This window comes from Mustela putorius, unplaced genomic scaffold (assembly GCF_011764305.1).
Source record: "Mustela putorius furo isolate JIRA1106 unplaced genomic scaffold, ASM1176430v1.1 tig00003853_pilon_pilon_pilon, whole genome shotgun sequence".
NCBI classification, from domain to species: domain Eukaryota; kingdom Metazoa; phylum Chordata; class Mammalia; order Carnivora; family Mustelidae; genus Mustela; species Mustela putorius.
The window spans coordinates 63,811,135-63,837,626 of NW_025422005.1; the positions used below are offsets into that span (position 1 = coordinate 63,811,135).

The 26,492-nt window shown below is 36.8% G+C and overlaps 1 protein-coding gene and 1 pseudogene across 1 annotated transcript in view; one reads left to right on the top strand and one right to left on the bottom strand.

The window, feature by feature from the left end:
* The window catches only part of ST6GALNAC5 (ST6 N-acetylgalactosaminide alpha-2,6-sialyltransferase 5), a 169,179-nt gene that overhangs the window by 20,038 nt on the left and 122,649 nt on the right, over positions 1–26,492 (top strand). The window lies entirely within an intron of this gene.
* LOC101676028 lies at positions 13,928–15,645 on the bottom strand (annotated as a pseudogene).

Here is a 26,492-nt window from a genome sequence, read left to right on the forward strand (position 1 = left end):
AAGGATAGAATAAACAGGTGCCTCCCCTGTACTACAAGATTTTTCTTTTCAAGTTCACTCTTTCCTTGAGCTATGTTGGCCTTCCAGGATCTCCTTTTGTTTTTCAGGCTCAGGGCTGTGCCTCCTGTTCCCCTACAGGGCTGTTGAAATTCAGGGCTCTAGGTGAAAGGATCAGCAGTTATCCTTGGAGCAGCAGCTGTCTTCAGTGCCTACTCAACATGCTAGATTTGTATTCTGACTTCATTTTCAACCTCTGTGTATTTCCCTTACTTTATTATCACTTCACTAAATAAAAAAGATTTTAAATTGTTTTATTCAACTTTTCAAGGAATTTCATCTGAGTACTTGTATCAGTGGCAAGTATAAAAATATTGTTCTTTAACTGATAGAAAATTGTTATGGTTAATTTAGAAATAGGGAAAATCAGAAGAATAAAATTAAAATTTCCAGAAATTTTGTAAGCTAGAGACAACATTACCATTGTAAAAATTTTGATATTCTTGGGATACCTAGGTGGCTCAGTCAATTAAGCATCTGTCTTTGGCTCAGGTCATGATCCCAGGGTCCTGGGATAGAACCCCCTCATCAGGATCCCTGGTCAGCACTCTCTCTGCCTCTCCTTTTGACTGCTGCTCCCCTTGCTTGTGCACTCACTCTCTCTCTCTCTCTCTGTCAAATAAATAAATAAAATACTAAATAAATAAATAAATAAAAGAGTATAAGAAAACATTCAGATTCTTCTTGCCATGGTCTTATAAATTTGTCATAACTGCTCATCTACTGCAACTGCATCACAGATTTTCAGGTAAGACCGACATGCATGTTCTTGCACACCAGGGAATCTATTCCTCTCTCTCTCTCTGCCCCTCCCCACCTTGTGCTTTCTCTCTTTCTCAAATAAAAAGATAAAAATATATTTTTTAAAAAGTTTCTCATTTCCTTGTTCTCAAACAGTTTGGCCGTTATCTTTAAAAAAAATTTTTTAGGGGCGCCTGGGTGGCTCTGTGGGTTAAAGCCTCTGCCTTCGGCTAGGGTCATGATCCCAGGGTCCTGGGATGGAGCCCCGCATCAGGCTCTCTGCTCAGCAGGGAGCCTGCTTCCCTCTCTCTCTGCCTGCCTCTCTGACTACTTGTGATCTCTGTCTGTCAAATAAATAAATAAAATCTTAAAAAAAAAAAGTAGGAAAAAATCATTAAAAAAATTTTATATCCTTTCTTACAGGCTATTTTCTATGTACCTTATTTTTACATAGATGAAATTATATTAGTTAAAAGATACTAACAAATGGAAGAGTGGAGGATTATATAAAAAGATTGGCAGCAAATAATATCAAGTCTTTCTATAGCAAAATCTAAATTCTCATGCCATCCAATCTAAGTTTTAAAAATATAATATTTCACCATATATATTTTAAACAATTAAACTCTCCACTATGCAGACTTCTATTTGTGGAAGGCAAAAATATTTTGTTCAGTAATTATTTTAGCAGCATGTCTCAACCAAAAAATTTTTTAAAGATTTTATTTGAGAGAGCGAGGGTGCAAGCGGTGGCGGTGGGGCAGGGAGCGGAGGAAGAAGTAGACACCCTGCTAAGCAAAGAGCCTGATGTAGGGCTGGATCCCAGGACCCTGAGATCATGACCCGAGTGATAGGCAGAAGTTTAAACGGCTGAGTATTCAGGCACCTTATTTTTTTTTTTAATAGCCATTTTTAGGAAGTGTTGGAACAGAACAGTATCAACGATCATCAAACACAACAAGAGATTTCATCTACAGCCTAGAGTTTAAAGAAAAAATAGGATCTAGTTCTTTGAGTGGAGTGAAAATCTTAAATGGAACAACTGAAGAACGTTAAGGCCAATCTTACCCCCAAACCAAAACACCCACAAGAAAATATAATCCATGATAGGATTTCTAACTTTGCATTTAAATCAGGTAAGAAAAGACCTTCCTGTCATTTTTGCCCCAAACAAATCATTGTGTTAATTTTTCTTTGTCTCATTTGGATGGAAAATACATTTAAGTCACTTTTTCAGTAGAATAGATTGGTAGATGAAATTTCTGGTTTCTTGCCTAGCTGACATTCTTAAATACTTTTCAGTTTGGCTGGCTGTCAAAAAATTCTTGTGTGACAAAATTTTATCTTCTGGACTCTCAGCTAGGTACACTTAGAACTCTAACTTGGAGCTCCTGATATATTTTTTAAAAGCAGGCACTTAAGCAAATGCTCAATAAATATTTTTTGATCTGATTAGATTTTTAGTAACAGTTTTATTCATATATAATTCACCCTTTTAAAGTACATAGTTCAATGGTTGTTAGCCTATTGGGACTGTGCAGTCTTTACCGCAATCTAATTTTAGAATATTTCATCACTCCTAAAAGAAACTCCATGCTCATTAGCAATCACTCCTCATTCTCTGCCTCTAATCCCGAGGCAACCACCAATCTAAACCTTATCTCTACGATTACCTATTCTGGACATTTCATATAAATTAAATCATTCAATATTTGGTCCTTTGTGACTGGCTTCTTTCACTTAACACACAGTTGTTAAAACTTCATTCATGTATTAGAACTTCTTTCTACTTTATTGTTGACTAATATTCCCTTATGGGGCCATACCACATTTTATTTACCCATTCATCAGTTTGACATTGGGTTTTCCCACTTTTTGGCCATTAAAAATAACTAATAATGAATATTCAAGTACAGATTTTGTGTGAACACATGCTTGCATTTTTTCCCTGGGAATATTCCCAAGAAGGAGAATTGCTAGATCATATGATAATCCAGGGTTTACCTTTTGAGGAACTGCCAGACTGTTTCCCAAAGAGGCTGCATAGCTTTACAATCTCAACCAGCAACATATGAGGGTTCAAGTGTGTCCAAAACATAGGAGGGTTTAAATGTGTTCACATCCTTGCCAATGTTTGTCATTGTTTTTTTTTCATTTTACGCTAGCGGGTGGGAAGTATTGTCTCCTTGTCTCATTGTGGTTTTTGTTTACATCAACCTAATGAAACATAGTTTGTAATTTTAATGACACTAGTTTATCTCTTGTTTTCTCTTACCATGTGTACTTTTGGTGCCATATTTAAAAAACCGTAACCTAATCCAAGATCTTAAAGATTTGCTCCTCTGTTTTCTTCTAAGAGCTTTATAGTGTTAGCTCTTATATTTATGTTTATGATTCAGTTTGAATTAGTTGTGTATATGACGTGACATAGGGGTCCAAATTAATTATCTCTTGGATATTATCCAGTTATCTCAGCATCATTTTGAAAAGATTCTTCTTTCTTCCATCCAATTGCCTTTACACCTTTGTCAAACATAATTTGAACACAAATATAAGAGTTTATTTGTGGACTCTCAACTCTGTTGCATCAATAATTGTAGGTATATTGTCCCTAGCTCCTACATGCTTAAGACTGACATGGACAGTGATTATCAATGGTCAGAGAAAAGACTCATGGTCTGTTATTTCCAAAAGTCCTGTCAAAATGCCTGTGCAACCGAGAGTTTATTTGGTTTATATGGACCAAGAATAGTTCTGCTTTGTACACTGTTGAGTAAGTAGTTAAAAGGTTGTAAAATTTCTCGGGTCTCTCAAAGCTCACGCTTGCAGGAAGTTTGATTTCACAACTTGTACATGACAGTCTCAAATGAAAATACTCCCATGAGAGTGTTACTATGGACTAGGATGGAGAAAAAGACTGTGTCTCATTTATTGCTACTGTTGTTATTTAGGGCTTTTTTGTTTGTTGCTGTTGTTTCAAAAGATTGCATTTTGCATTATGCAGCAAAACCGTAAGGTAGATCTTAAATAGAGAGAGTTACGTTTAGGACTTTGGTTTTTTTTACTCACAGTGATTTTCCATTTACCCTGGAAGGGAGTCACCATCACTTCTAAACAGTGAAGACAAATGCGGTTTCTGTTACAAATCTTTATGAATAGAGCCAAAGCAGTGTCTCAGATTTTCCCTTCAATTCTAGAAGCATCTGAATGTGTATTAAATATTCCATCCAAATTAATCTCATTCTTTAATAAAACAATCAATGTCTCAGGTGGGAGGACAGAAGACCCGTAAGCAAAATCACACAATTGCATATTTTTTAAAGTAGAAGGGTCATTTGTAGCTGATACAGAGGAAAGTTATGAGCAAAGAAAAAAGTCTGCTTTCCCATACCTGGAGTCCTTAAAGCAACAAACAAATGGATCAGCATGAAGTGCACATGATAACCCCAACACACATAATTAAACCTCTAATTTAAATTTTGGCACCTCTCATTTTAAGTTGTGCAGATAGGGAGGAAGATCAAATATTCAATGGAGTAATGGGTGTCTCTAGTTGTTAAATAGACTTTCCTGAAAATGAATCAACATGTGTCTGTCGTCCACCATAACTTTTTTACTCTCAGCAGCAGTTATCATTTGCTAGGGCATCCAGATTCATTGTTGCAGCCCCAAGTACATGAGGTTCCTAGACAGTGGGATTTGTTCTAAATATCGTTCATGTAGTCCCTGCTTAATTTATATCCGTAGCCATGGCAAGCAGAAGGAATAGCACAATGCAAAAAAAAAAAAAAAAAAAAGTAGGTCCTGCCCTTAAGAATTGCCTGAGCTTTGAAGACGTAGCTCTCAGAGAATAGCTTGGCAAAGAGTGTTTAGTAGAAGTTGGTTGATGAAGAAGGAAAGAAGGAAAAGAGGAAGGGATGGACAGAGAGACAGATGGATGGACAAACTTGGATTCCATCCCTCATACCAGAGAAAGATGGAATCACGTGATGACACACTGTGGCAAAGTGGTAAAAGGAGAGAAGAGGTGAGTTAAAGAAGGCAGAAAAGGAAAATTATAGCATAATGCTTAAGGGTACCATCTTTGGAGACAGAGACCAGATTTCAGTCCTAGATCTGCCGTTCATTAGTTGTGATTTGGAGTAATCAATTATTTTTGAGGCTCAATTACCTCCAGAATGTGTAAGGAGTAACAGTATTTACCTCATGGGTTATTGGAAGGATTTAATAAGATAATCAATGTTACTCCTTTATTTTTTTTTTTTTTTAAAGATTTTATTTATTTATTTGACAGAGAGAGATCACAAGCAGGCAGAGAGGCAGGCAGAGAGGAGGAAGCAGGCTCCCTGCTGAGCAGAGAGCCCGATGTGGGACTCGATCCCAGGACTCCGAGATCATGACCTGAGCCGAAGGCAGCGGCTTAACCCACTGAGCCACCCAGGCGCCCCAATGTTACTCCTTTAATACAATACCTGGAACATAAAAAGCACTCAGGAAATGTTAGCCATTAACATGGAAGATGCTAGTTATATTCAGATTTTCTTTAACCCTGAAATGTGGTCATGGCATACAGATGTAAACATTTTCAAATCAGTCATGGGTGGGAGGCTTTTAAATTTTTCTTTACCTTTGAAAGAGGTTCAAGACAATGCTATCATGGAAAGCATTTGTATCAGAAACTGTAATTTTGTTGTACCTTTTGGCTTTCTAAAATCTGTGAAATCCCCAAAGTTTCCCGCATGACCTTCCTGGAAGCCGAAACAAACTGAATCATCATGAAACTTTTAAAAGTTTGCTTTGAATCTACTTTGGAGCTACATGGATGAGGTCTCTTGGTAACTGACCTTCTGTCAAGCTGAACAGCCCATTCCAGGGCACAGAGTATACCCCCTGCCTGGCCAGTGCCCCTGTGGCAGCAGTATTTGGGATGCTAAGGAGTTTTATGTTGAGAGTCATGACAAAAATTAACCAGCTGTAGTTAATGATACCATGTGACAAAGATGTTTGGAGCACACAAGAGGCGAGGGAGAAATTTAAGCAGGGAAACTTTGTCTCCCGCTGTGTCCAGTAGTCTTCCCTGTGGACTTTATAGGAACTCCATTGTGACTTGTCACTTGGTGATTGAGGCCACACTTAAGATGAAAAAAAAAAAAAACCTCTTACCTTCCACAGTGTTATCTGTCAGTATTGCCACTTCATGAGTGAAGGTGGTGATGTCTCCACAGTTAATGCACTCTTTAAAATGTTAGAACTTACCTATAAATTAAGTAAAGTTGTGTGATATAAAATCAACATACAGAAAACAGAAATCAGTTGTTTCTACACACTAATAACAAAACATCTGAAAAAGAAACAAAACAATCCCGTTCACAACAGTATTAACAATAAAATAGGCAGTAATAAATTTAACTGAGGAAGTGAAAGATCCATACAGTGAAAACTAACAAGACTTTGATGAAAGAAATTGAAGAAAACATAAATAAATAGAAACATATTCTGCATTCATAGGTCAGAATTAATAGTGTCCAAGATGTCCACACTACCCAGAGCCATCTAGAGATTCAGTACAGTCCCTATCAAAATTCCAATGCATTTTTCACAGAAATAGAAAAAAACAATCCTAAATTTGGAACTACAAATGAGTCTGAATAGCCAAAACAATCCTGAGAAAGAAGAAAACCGGAGACATCACACTTCCTGATTTCAAACTATACTACAAAGCTCTAGTAATCAAAATGGTATGGTATTGGCGTAAAAAGAGACACAGAGACCAACAGAACAGAACAGAGCCCAGAAATAGCCCCCCATACATGTACAGTTAGCTAATCTTTGACAAGGGCACCCGGAATATCCAGTGGGGAAAGGACAACACCTTCAATACATGGTGTTTGGGAAACTGCATAACAACATGCAGAAAAATGAAATTGGACCTCTATTTTACACCACTCAGAAAGAAATAACTCAGAATGGATTAAAGACTTCAACAACACCATAAGTCTCCAAAGAAAACATAGAGAAAAAGCTTATTGACATTCATCTTGACAACAAGTTCTTGAAGCACACACAACACAACAAAAGCAAAAATCAAGTGGGACTTTATCACACTAAAAGCTTCTGCTCTGCAAGAGAAACAGTCAACAAAATGTAAAGGCAACCTGCAGAATGGGAGAAAATATTTTCAAACCATGTATCTGATAAGGGATTACTATCTAAAATATATATATAACTCAGTAACAAAAAAAAAGCAGTCCAATTAAAAAAACTGCATAGACATTTTTCCAAAGAAGACATCCAAATGGCCAACAGGCACATGAGAAGATGCTCAACATCACTAATCATCAGGGAAATTCTAATCAAAACCACAATGAGATATTACCTGACATTTGTTATAATGGCTGCTATCAAAAGAAGGAATAACAAGTGTTGGTAGGGATTTAGAGGAAAAGGAACACTTGAGCACTGTTCTAAAATAGAAAAAGTAGGGGCACCTGAATGATTTAGTTGGTTAAGAGTATGCCTTCAGTTCATGTCATGATCGCAGAGTCCTGGGATGGAGCCCTGCATTGGGCTCCTTGCTCAGTGAGGAACCTGCTTCTAGCTCTCCCTGCTGCTCCTCTTGTTTATGTGCACTCTGTCTCTGTGTCAAATTTAAAAAATGGAATTACCATATGATCCAGTAATCCCATTTATATATGGATATATAAATCCCTATATACAAAGGAAAAAACAACAGGATATAAAAAAAATATTTGTTTCCATATTCATTGCAGCATTATTTAAGATATGAATAACCAAGATATGGAAACAACGTTAAGTATCTGTCAATGGCTGAACGGATGAAGAAGATGTGCTGTGTATATGTGTGTGTGGTGTGTGTATACAACATACACACAAAAATGGAATCTCAGTCATGAGAGAGATGGAAATCCTGTCATTTGTGACAATATGGATGGACCTTGAGGGTATTATGCTAAGTGAGACAAGGCAAGCAGAGAAAGTTCTGTATGATAGCACTTAGATAAAGAATCTTAAAAAAGCCAAACTTTTAGAAACAGAGTAGAATTGTGGTTATCAGGGGCTTGGGGTGGGGTGAAGAAATTGGGGAGAAGTTGATCAAAGGGTATGAACTTACAGTTAGAAGAGAATAGATTCTGATGATCTAGTGCACAAAACTTGGATTATAATCAACAATGTTATATTATATACTTCAAAGTTGCTAAGAGAGTAGATATAAAATGTTCTCACTACAAAAAAGAAATGATAACTATGTGACATGGAGGTGTTAAATATATATATTTATATATATTGCATAGTATTATACTATAATAGTGGTTTATATTATATTATATTAGCAGTATTTATATGTGCTGTATTATATATTATTATATATGCAGTGTATTATATATATATATAATTGCAGGATATATATCAAATCAAGGAGGTATATCAAATCAACAGATGGTATACCTTAAAATTACACAGTATTATATATCAATTATAGGTCTCAATTATATATCAATTATATAAATTATTACATATATATTATATCCAATTTATCTCAATGTAAAAAAAAACTTCAATCATCCAAAAAAGTTAAAAATAAATAAATGATAAAATGTTATGAAGCTAGTAAGTAGTAGATGTGTAATAACTGTGGGTTGGGATGGGGGTAAGTATTGAAATTTGAGATGTGAAGTTACATGATTATATCTTAGGGTTTCCCTCATAATTAGTATATTTCTAACTTCAATTATTAAAGGTTATATAGATTATAATATAGTAGAAATAGTCCATACTTGAAGAAATGTTTCATATTAGCCCAGAATTAAAGCATACTTTTGCAAAAGAAAATGTTTATCAAATCTACTAGAAGGTGGAGTGAAATATTTGTATTTTTACCTGATCAAAGCAGCTGATCATGCTGTCAAACAAAATGGAAGTAAGAAAATGGTCAGCTTAGTTTCCAAGCTGAGCAAATTGATAAAAGTAATCATTTCAAATATTTCATTTTTATGCCTTAAAAATAGGAATAATTTTTCTTAAACATGATTCTTATTTCCTCCATGATTTAAAAAAATCACATATAGACACATCTGTTGTCAATGTCTTCTGTAGCTTAATAATACTGGCTTGTTGAGAATTATCAGAATATATAATTAATTCAGATAATGAATTGTGAACAGATTTACGGATTAATATTGGTCCAGAACATCAGTGTTTTAGGGAAGAATATGATGATGTTTACAGTCAGCGCATTATTAGCTTCATTAGATGTCAGTGTGGTTTTCAAGTAAGTATTTTCTGAGATTCCTCCGTAGCCTTGAGTGAGAAGATGTTTTGCTTTAGAACATGGAGGTTGAGGAATTGGAATAGTTGCAATAAGTGCTTGTGGTTCATGAATTCCAACATTTTCTTCTGAGGAAATAAATATTTGGTATTTTTATGCATATCTATCAAAAGCAGAGCTACACAGTATTTCAAGGACACAAAGAATTGTGTATTCATTTGCTATATTTTACTTCCTTAGTCCTTAAAGTCCTTTTGGTAGACTGAAAAAGGTCATACTGGCCATTGTTTGGGTTGCACTTAGGGTTGAAAGGAGCCTGGTTGTTCTGGCTGCTAAGGCATACCCATGTCCTTTCGCAGCACCTGCTGTGAGCCAGCAGCGCTGAGATGGCCTCAGCCCAGGGTTGGGTTTACCTCTATCCAGTCGGGCAGTATTCGCCACTGTGAGTATGGTTAAAACCTAGGTTTTTATGTGGAAAAACTCAGGCCAGCCTGTGGTGATATATATTCTCCTAGTCTACTGTAGTATCATTTTAGCGCTTTTATTACCAGTCATCAAACACTGTATCTAGGAAACATGAGGATAAATTATGGTACATTCAGAAACTGATGAGAAATAACGAGTAACAAGAGAACAGGGTACTTTGGGAATATAAGATCTACTGAATGAGAAATGTTTTGTTCTGGCTATGGATTTGCTGCTTGGCGAGAAACTCCACTGCATTGGTTTACTGAACTGGATAACGTTTTCCTGACCTTTTGCCTGGTGCAGCAAATAAAATCTTACTATTTTTTCTTTTTTCCTCAGTGTCTTTATTAATTTGAATTTCGCTTTCTTACCTTATTATATAGTTAATTTTTAATTTCTCTTCAATGTGTTTATTAGGTGGCCATTTAAAATAGAGTAATCTATTTCTAATTGCAGGAGGTTACGCTTGATTTTTTCCCCCCAGTCCTATTTTACAGTAAATTGAGAAAACAGGGTAATACATCACTTCTCCTTTTAATTCCTTTATAGATTTTTCTCTCAGGGTCAGAGGGTGTTATTCTCTCATCTCCAAAAAATTGTTAGAAGATGATACACTGAAATTAACTGGTTCCCTCTTTATTGTGATTGTGATTGCCTTTCTTTCTTTCTTTCTTTCTTTCTTTCTTTTTAGGGACTCATGATCTGTAATGTAAAGAAAATCCTAGGGAATACACTAAAAACTGTTAGAACTAATAAATGAGTTCAGCAAGGTTGCAAGATACAAGATCAATATACAAAATCAATTCTATTTCTTTATACTTGGCAATGAACAATATAAAAAAGAAATGAAGGAAACAGTTCCATTTATAATAGCATTAAAAAATGCTTAGGAATAGGGGAGCCTGGGCAGCTCAGTGTGTTGAGCGTCTGATTCTTGACATTGGCTCAGGTCATGATCTCCAGGTTGTGAGAGTGAGCCCTGTGTCCCACGCTGTACTCAGCAAGGAATCTGCTTGATATTCTCTCTGTCTTCCTCTCCCTCCACTGTATCCCCACTCACATTCTCTCTCTAAATGATTAAATAAATATAATCTTTAGACAATACTTAGGAATAAGTTTAACAAAAGAAATGCAAAACTTGGGGCGCCTGGGTGGCTGAGGGCACCTCTGCCTTCGGCTCAGGTCATGATCCCAGGGTCCTAGGATCAAGCCCCACATCAGGCTCTCTTCTCAGCAGGGAGCCTGCTTCCTCCTCCCTCTCTCCCTGCCTCTCTGCCTACTTGTGATCTCTGTCAAATAAATAAATAAAATCTTTAAAAAATGCAAAACTTATATTCTGAGAATGATAAAACATTTTTGAAGGAAGTTAAAGAAGACCTAAATAAGTGGAAAACATGTTTATGGATCAAAACACTTTATATTGTTAAGATGACCGTACTCTCCAAATTAGTCTTCCAATTCAACTCAGTACCTATTGGAATCCCAGTGGTGTCTCCACACAAACTGACACAATGATTCTAAAATTCATGTAATTGCAAGGGAACCAGAAAGCCAAAAACAATTTTGAAAAAAAAGAAAAAGTTAGAGGCTTTAACGTTCTAAAATTTTTCTATTTTAAAACTTACCATAAAGTAAGAATAATCAAGACAGTGAGTTACAGGCATTTCACTAATACCTATGTATTAGTGAAATGTAATTGGCAGTACAAAATTAAATCCATATGTCAATGGCCAACTGGTTTTAACAAGGATGTCAACACCATTCAATGGAAAAAGAATACTCTTTTCAACAAAAAATGTTGGGATGACTGGATGGATATTTACATGTTAAAGGAATGAAATTGTACACTAACCTCACACCACATAAGAAAATTAACTCAAAATGGATCAAAGACCTAAATGTAAAATGCCTGTAAATGTAAGTCTATGAAACTCTTAGAAGAAAACAGTAATCTGCATGACCTTGGATTTGACAATGAATTTTTAGGCATGACAACAAAAGTACAAGCAACAAAAGAAAAAAATAAGTTGTTCTTCATTGAAGTTAAAATTTTGTATGCTTCTAAGAACACTGTCAAGAAAGTAAAACAACATCCCATGAAATAGGAGGAGATATTTGCAACTCATATTTCTGATAAGACTTCTATCCAAAATATGTAAAGAACACTTATATCTCAATAAAATGGAAAAATATTCCAATTAAAAATAGGGAAATGATACATGTCTCCAAAGAAGATATACAAATGAACAACAAACACATGAAAAGATCCCAACCTCATTAGTCATCAGCAAAATGTAAGTCAAAACCACAATGAGAGAGCATTTTACACCCACTGGGATACCTATATTCTAAAAGACAGAAAATAAGTGTTGGCAAGAATATAAAGAAAGTAGAACCCTCACACACTGCTGGTTGGAATGTAAAAGAGTGCTACCATTTTGAAAAATTGGCAGCTCCTCAAATCGTTACATACAGAGTTGCCATATGTCCCACGGTTCCACTCTAAGGTATTTACCAATATAAATGATAATGTCTAGCTACCAAAACACTTGTGCACAAATGTCTATGGCAGTATTATTCATAACAGCCAAAAAGATGGAAACAATCAAAATGTCAATCAGCTGATGAATGGATAAACAACATGTGGCATATTCATACAAGTGAATATTATTCACCTATAAAAAGAATGAAGTACTGATTCCTGCCTCAATATGGCTGAACTGTGAAACCATGAAACCATTATGCTAAGATAAAGAAGCCACTCACCAGGGACCACATATTCTAGAATTCCACTTCTATGAAGTGTCCAGAATAGAAAAATCCATAGAAACTGAGTAGATTCGTGAGATCTTAGGTTTGGGGATTAACATGGAGGTAGATGGGAGAGTGCCAGCTAAAGGGTACTCTTTCTGAAGTGATAAATATGTTCTAAAATTGACTGTGGTGATGGTTTTGCATATCTCTGAAAAGTACACTGAATGTGCACTTTAGACCAGTGAATTGTACGGTATACGAATTAAATATATGAATGTTATCTCCAAAAAGGTGTTATAAAAATAAAACAGGAATGTGACTCTCTATTGGCTTAGAGCCAGGCCACACGCTCTTTGCCTGTTTTGGGGGAGAAGTTCCATCTGAATACATGAGTCGTACTTTTCCCAGAACAAGGGTAAAAAATGCCAGATGGTAAAAAGAGCAAAAGTCTACCATACATGTCCTTGAGGTCCTAACGAAATTTGGTCTTTTCAGGACTGGGAAAGGAGGACTATATTAGACTCAGTGGGAAAAGCAAAGGGAGGGGATTTAAATTTACAGTTGTTGAGTCATGTGACAGGCACCAATGCATTCATTAAAACACATGTACAAGAATGTTTTAGCAAAACTAGTTATAATAGCCCCAAATATCCATCTTTATCTGGACAGATAAATTGTGGTATATTCAAACTGGAATGCCATAGGGCGGCAAGAATGAACCAACTACAACAGCACAAAATGTTGTTGAATCTCACAAACCTAATGGTGAAGGAAAAGAGTCAATCACAAAGATATAAACTATATGATCTCTTTAAATAAAGTTCAAAAATAGACTCAATTGATCCATGTTGTGAGAAGACAAATTAGTGTTTGTCTTGGTGGGAGCTGTGAATGAAAGCAGAGGAAGAAGGGCTGTTGAGGTGCTGACTATGTTCCGTTTCTTGGCCGGGGGCTGTCGACATGGGTATGTTTACTTTGTGAAAATTCATTGAGCCATAATATCTTTCTTTATGCATCTTTCTTTATGCAAGTTATACTTTGCTAAAAGTGGGGGAAAAAAAAAAACTTTGAAAAGCTTTGTTTATTTTCTGTAGAGTTAAGCTGTAAATCACGTTTCTGTCTCATGCAGAGGTAGAGAATTTGCCCAAGGATGCAGTGGAGGGATATCACTTACAGGAATCAGAGTTATGGGGCATTTCCTGAGCATGCAAAAAAACAGACCCTTTCCATCTTAGCCATTTCATTTTTATTATCTTGGAACCAAACTGTCCAGCCGTTCTCTTAAATGTCAGGTTAACGGTGGTAATGGCCATTCTGCCACATTGGGAAGGCTGCTCAGACATCCTCCCATCCCAACTAGAGTTAAATGGAGATAGGAGATGTAGATGGGAAGGCACATGGAGTAGAGGACAGTATATTTCGCCACAGTGTAATTATGTCCAAATCAGGAATCATGCTCAGTCTTTCAATAAGAAATGTAATTAGTAACTGTCAGGTCATGGTTCTTCAAACTGTGAATTGGGGAGGGGATCTCACTTTGAGTTCAGTGAAAAACTAAAAATTCTGTGCTTTGATAATGAATAAAAATAATTTTTCTGGTTATAAATACAAAACTACTACTTTTTTTTTTTTTTTGGAGATGACAAGTTTTAATGACACAGCCAACACTCACAATCACAGTTGGCTCTTCAGACAACTTGATCTTTGGGGCAGGATTTTGTGCAGAGTCAAGCAATACACAGAAGCACAGGAGCGACAGAGGTAACATTCTGGCTTCTAGTGAGGGAGCAAGATAACTACCTCTCATGATCAAAGTACCTTTTTATTCTTCTTAAATAAAAACCTGATTTACTCTGGCCTCCCAAGAGGCTCTGATCCCAGGCCCCCGTTCCTTGACAAGGGATGTTGCCCTGTGCGGGGCCGCCTTAACCAGAGGCCACCTCACCAGAGCCAGTTCCAGTCCTCCGGAGTGTCTTATCCACAACACACAGAGCAAGGCTGGCGCAGGCAGGGAACACACGGGACAGAGGGCCGCTTTGGTGGTGCTGGTTCGGGTGCTGCTTCTTCAGTGGATTTTGGTGACCACTTCATGGATGGAGGTAGCCACATAATCTAGATTTTTCGTGGTTAAGCCACACATGTTGATCCGACCACTTGGCAGCAGGTAGATGTGCTTTTCGTTGACCAGATATTCAACCTGCTTGGGGTTCAAGCCAGTGAAGCTGAACATTCCAATATGTTCAGTGATGTGGTTCCAGGTTCCAGGCGTCTTGAGGGCTTCTAAGCATGCCCTGAGTTCAGATCTCATGGTCAGAATCCGGTCGGCCATTATCTTCACATTACCTGTCCATTCCTTAAAGAGCTCAGGATTAGAGAGGGTACAGGCCACAATCCGTGCGCCCTGAGCAGAAGGGTTGGACCAAGTAATTCACACAATCTTCTCTATCTGGGAAAGGACCCGCAGGATGCTATTAGGATCTTTTGCAACCACAGTCAGATTGCCCACTCACTCATTGTAGAGCCCGAAGTTCTTGGAGAAGGACTGAGCGCAGAAGAGCTCAAATCCTTCAGACAGGAAATAGCGAATGGCCCAGGCATCTTTCTCTAGGTCTCCAGATGCAAAGCCCTGATAGGCTGAATCAAAGAAGGGGAAAAGAAACCGGCGTATCATGATGGACGCGATCTGCTTCCACTGCTCCGGAGTTGGGTCAGTCCCAGTTGGGTTGTGAGCACAGGCACGGAGGACAAAGATGGAGAACTCGGGGGCACTCTTCAGATCATTCAGGAAACCTTGGAGATCAAGTCCTCTCTTCGCTGCATCCCAATAGTGATAGGACTGAATGTCTTTAAATCCAGCAGCAGAAAACACACCATTATGATTCTCCCAGGTTGGTGAGGACACATAGACAGGTGTATCCTTGTTGTTGGTTCCATTGTACCATCGGGCTAAGAACTCGGCTCCAATTCGGAGTGCCCCTGTCCCCCCTAGAGACTGCACACCTCCAACCCGCTTCTCCTGGATAGCTGGGCTGTTATCCCCGAGGGCCAGGCGGGAAGCACAGGTCTGGAACTCACTGAGGCCGAGGATAGGCAGATACTCATGGTTCAGACTGCTGTCATTAGTGAGCTTCTGCTCCACCTTCCTCACGACTGGCAAAACCCAGGGCTGGCAGTCATCTGTGCGATAAGCTCCCACTCCCAGGTTGACCTTGCGGGGTCCGGATCCTCCCAGAAGTCAGCAGTGAGCTTAAAGACCAGGACCGGCTGGGCCTGCGGAACCTCGGCGAACACAGACGGAGGCGCCATGGCAGGAGAGCTTGAGACAGGCGACAGCTTTCACCCTGCGTCTGGAGCCACTGGGTCTGGTCTAGACACGGCGACTGGAGGAGACTCTCACCTTCACCTAGCCCCAAAACTACTGTTCTATATTGAAATGTTATTTTCATTGAATAGAACCTAACTTTCCTAAATTGGTCTTTTGCAGATTGAAGTTCGTGTATGGATTATCAAGAAAAATCTTTCCAATAAATGTGCTAGGGCACGTTTCAGTTAGTGTGACATATCAGGGAGCTTCGGTGAGAGTGAGTGATACATTCATCTCTTTCATTTGCTGCAATCCTTCCTTAGAGCCCAGTGAGTTTTAGCTGGTGTTGATTGAGAAAGGTACCTTCTCTAGTGTGGCAGAACTACCATTTTCATAAGCATACAGAAAATTAGCATGACTTAACTGCTTGAAAGGAAGCAGAATGCTCTGGTCTTAAATGTATTCATCATTTTGTGGGAGGAAAAGCCACAATGAGTCCTTTCTTTCTCTTTTTCTTAACTGAACAGCAGCAAATGATATTTAAACTATCTAGCAACAAAAAAATTCCAATTTTCACATTTTTTTTCCAATGTGGAAAAAAAAATGGCCTGCCAAAATTTCTTTCTATGGCACAATGATATAGCTGAGTTAAAAGCCCTTTTGAGACGGAGAATATGACAAGAAAAGTGACACACACACACACACACACGCACCCCCACCAAAGTGGGCTTTCCGAGAGCTAGAATAAAGCCACTCTCATTAAGGTTTCTCACACTGGTTTTTGTTGGCAGCACTTCTCAGGAATCATTTCCTCCATGAAGGAAATAAAGTGCAGCGTTGTTCATGACAGTTGCAAAAGGTGAAGGAAGAATTTAAATGGAGAAAAGCAGTTAAAATAATATCTGAACTTTTGAACTTCCTCATCAGATAGTTATTCTTTAAAGTCTTTACAAGATGGGAAGGGAGAATTAATGCCACTTAAAGTGTTGAATTTTAGAGGAATACTATCATTAAATGTAGTATTTCTCCCATAATTTTTTGACTGTTGAGTACAGGCATGACAAGAATTTAATGAAGACAGTTCTGATTGATAAGATGGAGTATAAACAGAAAGTGCTCTTAAGTAGTAAGGTGTGTCTGTTTGGAACTTGAACTTGCCTCCCTTTGCTTAGAAATGTGCATAACTAATGCAAAACACCTGTGTCTTCACCCCAGCTCTCTCTCCTAAGTGGCAGGTTTGCATATCCAACTACTTTACTCGGCACATCCCCTTGAATGTCCCACAGGTACCCTAATTCAACATGTTCAAAATAGATCTCATCATCTCGGTCTTCTCCTGCCCCCCAAAATTGGCCCTTTACTATTTCTACTTTTTATTAATCGTTGCTAAACCAGTTTACAAAATCCTATGTCTAGGTATCATACTTGGATTCTGCCATCTACCATGCTAGTGGGACCTTCCAGCCAGTTCCCTCTCATGTACCTCCTGAAGCCACCCACTTCGTGCATCTCCAACACTTACCTGTTTGGAGGAGGCCACCATCATTCCTCCATTGACCCCTTTGACATTTTCCTAACTAGCCTTCCTATAGCCATCCATTCCTTTGCCCTCTTCAATTTGTTACCACCAGAAGCATCTTTCTAAAACTCAACTCTCGTGTCTAGTTGCTGGGTTTCTGTTGTTCTTAAGCTAAAATCCTTACTATGGCTTGGATTCAGTGATGATCTTATTACTCATGATCTTACTACTTTAGTCTCTGTGATGCCCCCTGTTCCTATTGTCTCTGAAGATGCCCAGCTATTTTTGGTGGCAGCTAAAGAAATAACAATTGAGGCAGCTGTCTATCAGATTTGCTAAGGTCCAAACCAACCCACAAAATTGCCTAGTTTAAGATAAGGGTCCTTTCCATGGGATGACGGTAACAAGACATTGAGTTGGTTTTCACTAGCTGCTACTACACTGGTGAAAGAAAGTCCATCTACACAGTTTCTTATATCGCCAAACTCTGGGCGGCCTCTTCCATGTACCACCTAAGTGCTTCCTCACACGATCTCTCACTTTGTCCTGAACACAAAGTCTTCCGACGCCCCCCGTGGATCTACCCGACATTACCCTATTCGTGGTTACTATGTGCTTCATTTACGTGAGGTTTTGTCTCTTATTCAGCATGGGAAGAGAGATCTCATAATTGGGACAAACAGAATAGATATTTGAACTTAGCCTTTGGCTCGGCTTCACTTAGTGGATTGCAGCTAAGTGGATATCCTTAGTTCCCCTTAGTTTTAATCCTAAAATGGTCCCGATCTCCCTCCTATTTTATAATTATTTTCACATATCTTGTTAACACTAAAAACATTAATTTAGTGCATTATATTCTTATGAGGATAACACAAAATATTTCCAGCATGTGAGACCACCTGCCGAGTCTATGAAAGGGTTCATTTCCCATATGCACCATTAGCCTAAAATCTGATTTTAATGCAGTAAATTTTCTTTCCGATGATACTACCTATTCTCATTATTTTCCCTTCCTACCATGACTCTAAGCAGATAATTTTCTCTCAGATTGCCTTTTTGCCATGCTCTCTTTATTCTGAAGGCTTTTACACTAGTAGACCAGATTGCCCCCAGACCACTGGGATCTTACCCCTCCTCTTTGCTTGGCTACTCTGTAATCTTAGTTTAGACTTCATTGCCTCTGGAACATCTGGGTTAGAGCTTTTCCTATTTACTTCCACTTGCCCTCCCCCTTCCCTTCATGTGGCACCTGACATACTTTGTCAGGTTGCTTTGAGTATCTGTATGTTCTACAACGGGTGGGGGTTCTTGTCTGGCTCTTCCTTGCATCCTCAAGGCCTGTTGCAGTATCTGGCCCAGAGTAAGCCCTTAATGATCATTTCTTAATGAAAGAATGAAGATATCACTCCACTCATCACTTAATCAGTGATTCAATGCATTTACAATTCTATGTAAGTCTCTGATGTTCTCAGACATGGAAGTTTTGTTTTCTGAAATTATATATTCATTTCATTTCTTAAAGAATCTGATGTATCCTTACTTTAAATTGTACTACCATGTTTATTAAAGCCATTGCTGCTAGACAGTAAAATACAAGAGGCATCTAATACTGCCTTAAGAAACGTGTTTCATAGTAAAAACTCTCCAGGCCAATCTGTCTGCACTTTCCATTGTATATTGAAATTGCTCATGTTTGTGTCTGTGTAACCTGCAAGACATTAAGGGCCTCAAGGGCAGTGACCATGTCGTATTCATCTTTGTACCCTCACAATCTCATACCTGGTGCAATGTCAGCAGTCAGCAAGTGTTTATAAAAATGCTGAAGATAAGCCCAGAATTCAAGTCTTGGCTGTACTATTTTCTATCTCTGACACCTATCTCCGTACTTAGGCTCTCAATGCCTCAGTTTGTTCATCTGTAAAATGAGGATTTGACTCATAGAAAAGATCATCTTGTGGGGATATTTGGAAATATTACATAAAATATAGTATGAGTGTCTGGAACATAAGGAAATTATGAATAAGCTCCTTTGTAGAGAATTCTGGTATGTTAGAATATGGATTTTCTTTGTCATAGGCTGGCAAGACATGGTCTCAGATATACTAAAATCTTTGCAAGAGAAACAAAAGAGGCAAACTTCCCAATTTTTATATTAAGGATGTTTGTCTGAAATAGAAAACAAAAGGAGATGTTGGGAGGCAAATAAAATGCACTATAAGACAATTTGTAGAGAGCTCAAATGTATCAGTTGCCTTATTTGTCTTAGGAATATTCTTTTCAAAAAGGAGAATGAAACTGGACAAACAATATTCTCAGACCATAAATTCCTTGAAAATGAGATGCACACTTGGAGATGGCTTATAGAGAAAAGGACAAGAAAATCATAGCAGGACTTGCTTTTTCCTACCTAAATTCCACAGAGTTGTCTGTAGTGTGTTCATGTTTTATTGTTTCAGAAATGATTCTTCCTCTTTTCTTTGAAATGACAAGAAATCACCAAGAAAAAGAGGTCCTCTAGTCATCATGTGTTTAGGAAAGTCAAGATGGTAAACATTCACATTATAGGACTGGGAAGCAAAATTAAAGGAAAAAGAGCTTGGCTTTTAAACCAAAAGCCTCAAATTTCCCAGCATAACATGTTTCCGTTTGTTCAGACTGAGGTGTTTGCTGGATTTTGGGCCCTATATTATTTTATTCATCTTAAAACTGTTTCTTTCCTTGTATTGGTTTGTCTGATGATTTTCATATCATGTTAGTGTTATTTTAGTGGGAATTTGTAATTTTTTTTCAATTGTTGCCTATTCCTCTGTAATTATTGTAATTGCATCTTATTATATAATTTGTGTAAATACATGCAATCATGGAATTAGAGCATGTGGGTGGTGATATGCGATGTCACAATTGCAGTGGTAAAAGATGTATAATTTTTTTAATCTTTGGGGGGGGAAATAAGTAAATATAGTAATTTCAGGAGAGAGCATTTTAGTTGTCTGAATTGATTGTCCAAAGAAGTTAACCAAACATTTTTATTTAGATGTGGATCAGAGGTTTGGCTTTTACCTGTATTGACCGCTAAGAAATTTGGACATCTTGGTTTTAAATAATCAGTTTGATCGCTGGTGAAACACTTTAAAGAAAGTTTCACTATTAACTTTAAAACACAAAACACTGGGGTGCGGGGTGGCTCAGTCATTAAGCATCTGCCTTCAGCTGAGGTCATGATTGCAGGGTCCTGGGATCAAGCCCCACATTGGGATCCCTGCTCAGTGGGAAGCCTGCTTCTCCGTCTCCTACTTGTGTTCCCTCTCTGTGTGTGTCTCTGTCTCTCCCTCTGTCAAATAAATAAATAAATAAATGAAGCACAAAAACACCGAGGATCATATGCTTCTAAAGACAACTTTCTTATAGATTGTTATCAATGCAAGCTTGAAGACATATTTATTCCTTGAACTGGATGTTTATTATCAATATTGACATTTCTATCTATAAAAATAAAAAAGGTTATTCTGTAAAATTTATGTTGACATAAAGATACAGGTAGTGATATATATGCCTTTCAGAATCTCTGTGACCATAAAATTTGTTCTTCTGATTATGCATTAGGTAAATAAGCACATTTAGAAAGTAGTCAAGGCCAAAAAAAAATATATAGCCTAATTCTAATTCAGCACCCACTGGAACACTAGATGATTAAAACCAGGCTTTAATAAAACTAACCCCATTAGCTCTAGGATTCCCTTTGCATAAAGAGAGCATCTACTGAGTTACATTCATCTTTAATTAAAGAACCACACTTGATTTTAGAAGATGCTGGAAGCACATAGGCTCAATCAAGGAAGGCTTGCAACTAGTATGGATCTTTGTTAGGATATTAACATGTTCATAAAAATACCTTGGTGGTAATAATGATCATTTGTATTTTTGAGAATTTGGAAGGTGAAGAGAAAAAGTGCTTTCTACTAAAAGACAAGATTGCTCTAGTTACCAGCATTAAAAAAAAAAAAGTCTCTGAAACATTCATGGAGAATTTATCTCCTGTGGAATGACTGCATTCATAGTTTTTAGAAGGAAAGCTATCTTTTGCCTTTGAACCAAGAAAATAATCCAAATTTTGGATCTGAAAACAAAATTTCCAATACCTGTGCTCTGCAGAAATGTTTCTGAAACAGAAGTTGCAGGTGGGAGGCTGGGAAACATGACATGTCAAGGAAAGAAGTGACTCAGCCACCTCACACAGTTCCTTTGCACAATCTCTAGCAACCCATCCCTTGTTCAGCATCCTAAGAATCTTTTTGTTTTCACTTTAGTTCCTTTCAGAAGGGAAAAAACAAAACAAAACAAAACACCTCTTTGTACCCTACTCAGATATCATACATTGATCTTAGAGTTAGAAACTTCATGATCCAGAAATTTTGTCTTCCTCTTGTGATCTCGGTCTAAGTTTTCTTTTTCAGGGGAAAAGTAAAGCTTCTTTAAACATCAAGATTTAGGTATCCACTGGAAAGTAAATGAAGTTATTACAGGATGGGATTTTGAAGCAATCTTCAGTGCTCAGTAAGGAGAAACCACAAAGCTTGAATAAACTTTTCTGTATTCCTCTTTTAACTAGTTAAAATGTAGCTGGTGTGTCATTGGCTTTGTAAAAAATAGGATTATGTTTGTCAATGCAAAATTTGAGACTTTTTCTTTCTTTTTAGGTATTGTTCTTGTAATTAGTATGTATCTTAATGTTATTTTGGCTGCAGCTTTATGATCCAAACGAGTTTTTCCTTATGTATTGTTAAATGAAAATGTTATTATGGTTTCCCTATAAATTATCTTTGTAGTGTGAGATGCTACTAAAATTTTAGTATAGGAATTAACGAAGTATGTTGGTAAACATATAATATATAATATGTATATAATAAATATATACTAATATAAATATATAATATGTATATAATATGTATATATAATATAATATGTATATAATGTATATAAAATGTATATATGTATATAAAATATAATATGTATATAATAAATATATACTAATATAAATATATAATATGTATATAATATGTATATATAATATAATATGTATATAATGTATATAAAATGTATATATGTATATAAAATATAATATGTATATAATAAATATATACTAATATAAATATATAATATGTATATAATAAATATATACTAATATAAATATATAATTAGTATATATTTATTATATACATATTATATATTATATGTTTACCAACATACTTCGTTAATTCCTATACTAAAATTTTAGTAGCATCTCACACTACAAAGATGATTTATAGGGAAACCATAATAACATATATATTATATTATATATTATATTTAATATATAAATATATAATTAGTATATATTTATTATATATATAATATATTAGTATATATTTATTATATATAATACATAAATTATATATAAATATATATAATAAATATATAATTAAATATATAATGAACAAACTGAAAAAATATACAAATCCTGAGTAGAGTCTCAGATACACTTCATCACAATTAAATCCTCCTAGATTAATTGTGGAATCTCCCTAGGAATTCCTTCAGGGTGAGTGGAAAGTCAGTTGGACAAGGATCTGAGCCCTCCCTTATTCACTATACAAGTTTTGATTTAGAAAAGGAAATTTTGACTTCATTATTTGACTCTGCCTGAAGCCAAGAGCTTATGTGTCTGCTTTACTATTTCTCTTTGCTTATATACAAAGGCAAAGAGGATTTTTTCCCTTCAGTTTATAATGAAAGTACTGGCATAAATAGCCAACACAAAATAAAGTCAAAAGAATTTAAAAAAACAGAGTAAACAATCAGAGGGGTTTGAAGTCGCGGGGGGTGGGAGGTTGGGGTACCAGGTGGTGGGTATTATAGAGGGCACGGATTGCATGGAGCACTGGGTGTGGTGAAAAAATAATGAATACTGTTATGCTGAAAATAAATAAATTAATTTAAAAAACAGAGTAAAATTTGTGATGGACAAAAACTGACTGAACATTGCTAAAAAGCAAGCTAGGAAAAATTGGACCAAATATAGATAGCACAGTCAAAATGTCCTGTATTTATTCCTGATCTATTATTGAGCTAGGATCACTAACAAATATATACAGTGTGATTAAATTATTTGGAAAAATTTAACTGTCAACCTACACACACACACACACACACACACACACACTCCTGTTGCACCTGTTTAATGCAGTCATAATTTAAACTTTTCCTTTCTTATTTTTAGTAAGTGATTTATTATTTAAGTAACATACTAAAAGTTATTATTTTTAAAGAAATCAAGAAATTGTCTTTTTCCTAAAAGACACCCAACGGCAAGTTGATCACGTGCTGAAACTTGTTCTCTGACTTCCAAAACAGTTTGAAAAATGAGGAAAAGAAGAGAACTCAATAAAACGTTTCTAAATGTGGGGGTCACTTTCACCATCACATCAGTATTGGAAAGCCAGAAGAATGAGTTTCCATGCTGAGCACTGGACACTCCTGTCGTTCTCGCTGCTTGAGCATTTGTGAGATTTTGGTACTTTAGACCACAATGAACAGTCTCTTTAGCTGGACAGCAGTACAGATGGCTATTAAGTGGACTGTTATCTATTATGTACACACATTATACACATGCAGAGATTTAAAATGAGTTTTACTGATGTAAAGTGGCCTCCCTCATAACTGAAGGATCATATGGATTCCATTCTGCCCACTTCTTGTTTTCTTCTCCATATTTCTTATATTTATAGGTTGGGTTTACTAGAGTATCACTTAAGATCCTAAAAATAACATTAAAATGCTATTTTTTTACTTCCTCAGGGAAGCACCTCTCCGCTTCTTTTACTAATGTCTTAGTTCTCAGACCTTCATTATCTTTCTCTTTAATCACAAGTACAGAACTTTCTGAACTGGTTTGCTTGCCTCTGATTTTACCCCTTTAAATGCATCTTTGCAACTGAGAGATCTTTCTAAAGAACAAATGTGACCCCAACACTCCCAGCTTAAATGGCTTCTGAGCTTCCTTGGCACCCTGAGGATTGAGTGAAAATTGCTAAGCACAGCTTGGACAACCTATCCCATCTGCCATGCTTGCCTCCCAATTCCTCTACTCCAGGTAGCCATGTTATTCTGGGGCACTAATCAGCTTTTAGTTTTTCAAATGCACCATTTTGTCATACAATTTCCACTCCTGCATTGCTTCCACACCTCACAAATCCCTTGCCTTTTTCCCTCAAGGGGTTTCTATTCATTTTGTAAGGCATGGTTCAGCCATCTTCTTGGCTGAAAAGTTTTTTCTAACACCCTTGCTCTCTCTCAAAAAGACAAGGTGCCTTTCTTCTGTTATCCACAGGAAATTTACCCATGGTCGCACTGGGTGTAAATGAACCTTATATCCAACTGTCACCTCTGCTAGGCTATAAGGTCTTTGATTTTAGAACTTGTATTAACTCATTTTAACATCCCCGGTGTCTAACACTGTAAGTGCTGAGTAAATGTAGGTTGAACCTAAGCTGAATTCCCAGAGATGAAGTCAAGAGTTCTTTAAAAAAAATAATAAAATAAAATAAACTTCTGACCTTTTTTCATTATAATCTTGGCAAATTCAGAATATCTTTACCCTAAAATAACTTTGTAATCAGGGAGTTGAAGCTTGAGTGAGAATGAGAACTGTAGTACTAAAGAATGAATTTTTTAGCAGTGTGTAAGATATAATAGAAAATAGCTGTAACCAGTTTCACCAAAGACTGCTAATAAAAATCAGAGAAAACGCTGTAAATATGGCATTAAATAAGGTGGAAAGCTGTGCTAAAGCTTGAAGATGGAAATATTTGTGGAAAAATAAGTGGTGAGAAATAATGTCCTCACCTTGTTTTGACATGCTGTATTCATTTTTCTGGTGATGACTATATTTCACATGTAAATTAGGAAAAAAAAGGAGAGAAAGGAAAGTATATACATGTCATGTCCGGGAAAGAAAAGTCAGCTATCTTAGAATAGCTTCTCTGGTCAGCTCTCTATATATTACGGTCTTTTGAAGTAGTGGTGAATTTTTAAATCTTACCTTCTACAAAGAAATAACAAAACTTGGAAATTTAAAAATCTAAGCTATTGTAAATTCAGTGACTTTTTGTGAGTTAATCTCATTTTTTTTTAACATCTGTTGACCTTAAAAATAAAAACACCAACTATTTTACAAAAAAAAAAAATGAGTTTATTCAAGAATAGAGAAATAGAATTTGGGGCAATCAAAGCATGGCAAACCATATCCAAGTCCAGAGAACAGAGGAGAGAGTCTTGCTTTAACGGAGGAAGAAAGAAATTGGGAGGGACTGTTTTAAAGAGTTCTGGTTGGTGATGGTTTCTCATTGGCTGAGTGTGGCAGTTTCTCATGGGCAGAGCTGTTGCTGGGCAAGGAGAGATTCTTCCTTACTCCTGCTGTAGTATGTAAAGTAAACTTCCTACTGTTTGAGGTCTTAGCATTGGGGTCTGAGAGCTCTCCCTTCAGGGTGTTCCAACTCCATTTTTAATGAGGATTCCTTTATTTTTACACATCTGAAAGGGAAAGAGCCATATGACTGATCATTGATGAATTTCAAAATCATGTGCCATAGAAACTATAAAGAAATTTAAACTAAAATATTGATATTTAGGTCTATTTTTTAAAACCTGCCAGTTTGGATATAATGTCTGTCATTGAATAGTCTACTGATCTCCTTTACTAAAAATGGCCAAAACCTAAAAAAATAGCACCATAAGTATACATAATCTGGAATGTTAAAACGTAGTTTACTCTGAATGCTTCAGAGATCCTGCTCCCAACCACCTCTGGAAAGCTTTTTATGCATAATAGCCATGCTTCATACACACTCTACCCTGCTGAGCTAGCCACAGCTAGTTGGATCAGAGAACAGGGGCAGCCCGAAGTCAACTATGGGCTAATCTTACAAAATGAAGGTGACCAATCCAGCAGTTTGTACTAGAGAGTGACTGGGCAACTAGTCAGATACTCTCTTGAAGAGTTTGAATACAGAAACACAAATAGTAGATTGACACCAAAACCCACAGTCACATAGGTAACAGATATAGGCAGAGGTCACAAGAAGACAGAAGACAGAGAAGGGAATAGAGGGTCAGAATTAGGCAGAGCAGGGGAAACCATCATTTATCGAGAGGTTAGTGTCAGGAAAAGTAGGAGCACCAAGCAGAATCAGAAATAAAAAAAGACATGATTAGGGTAAAGTCAAGAATAGGGGACAGCCAGAATGAATAGAATATGAAGTGCTAGTGGCAATGGATGTAACTACAGACTTAAGAAGTTTGATGATGAAGGGAAGCAATAGTTTAGT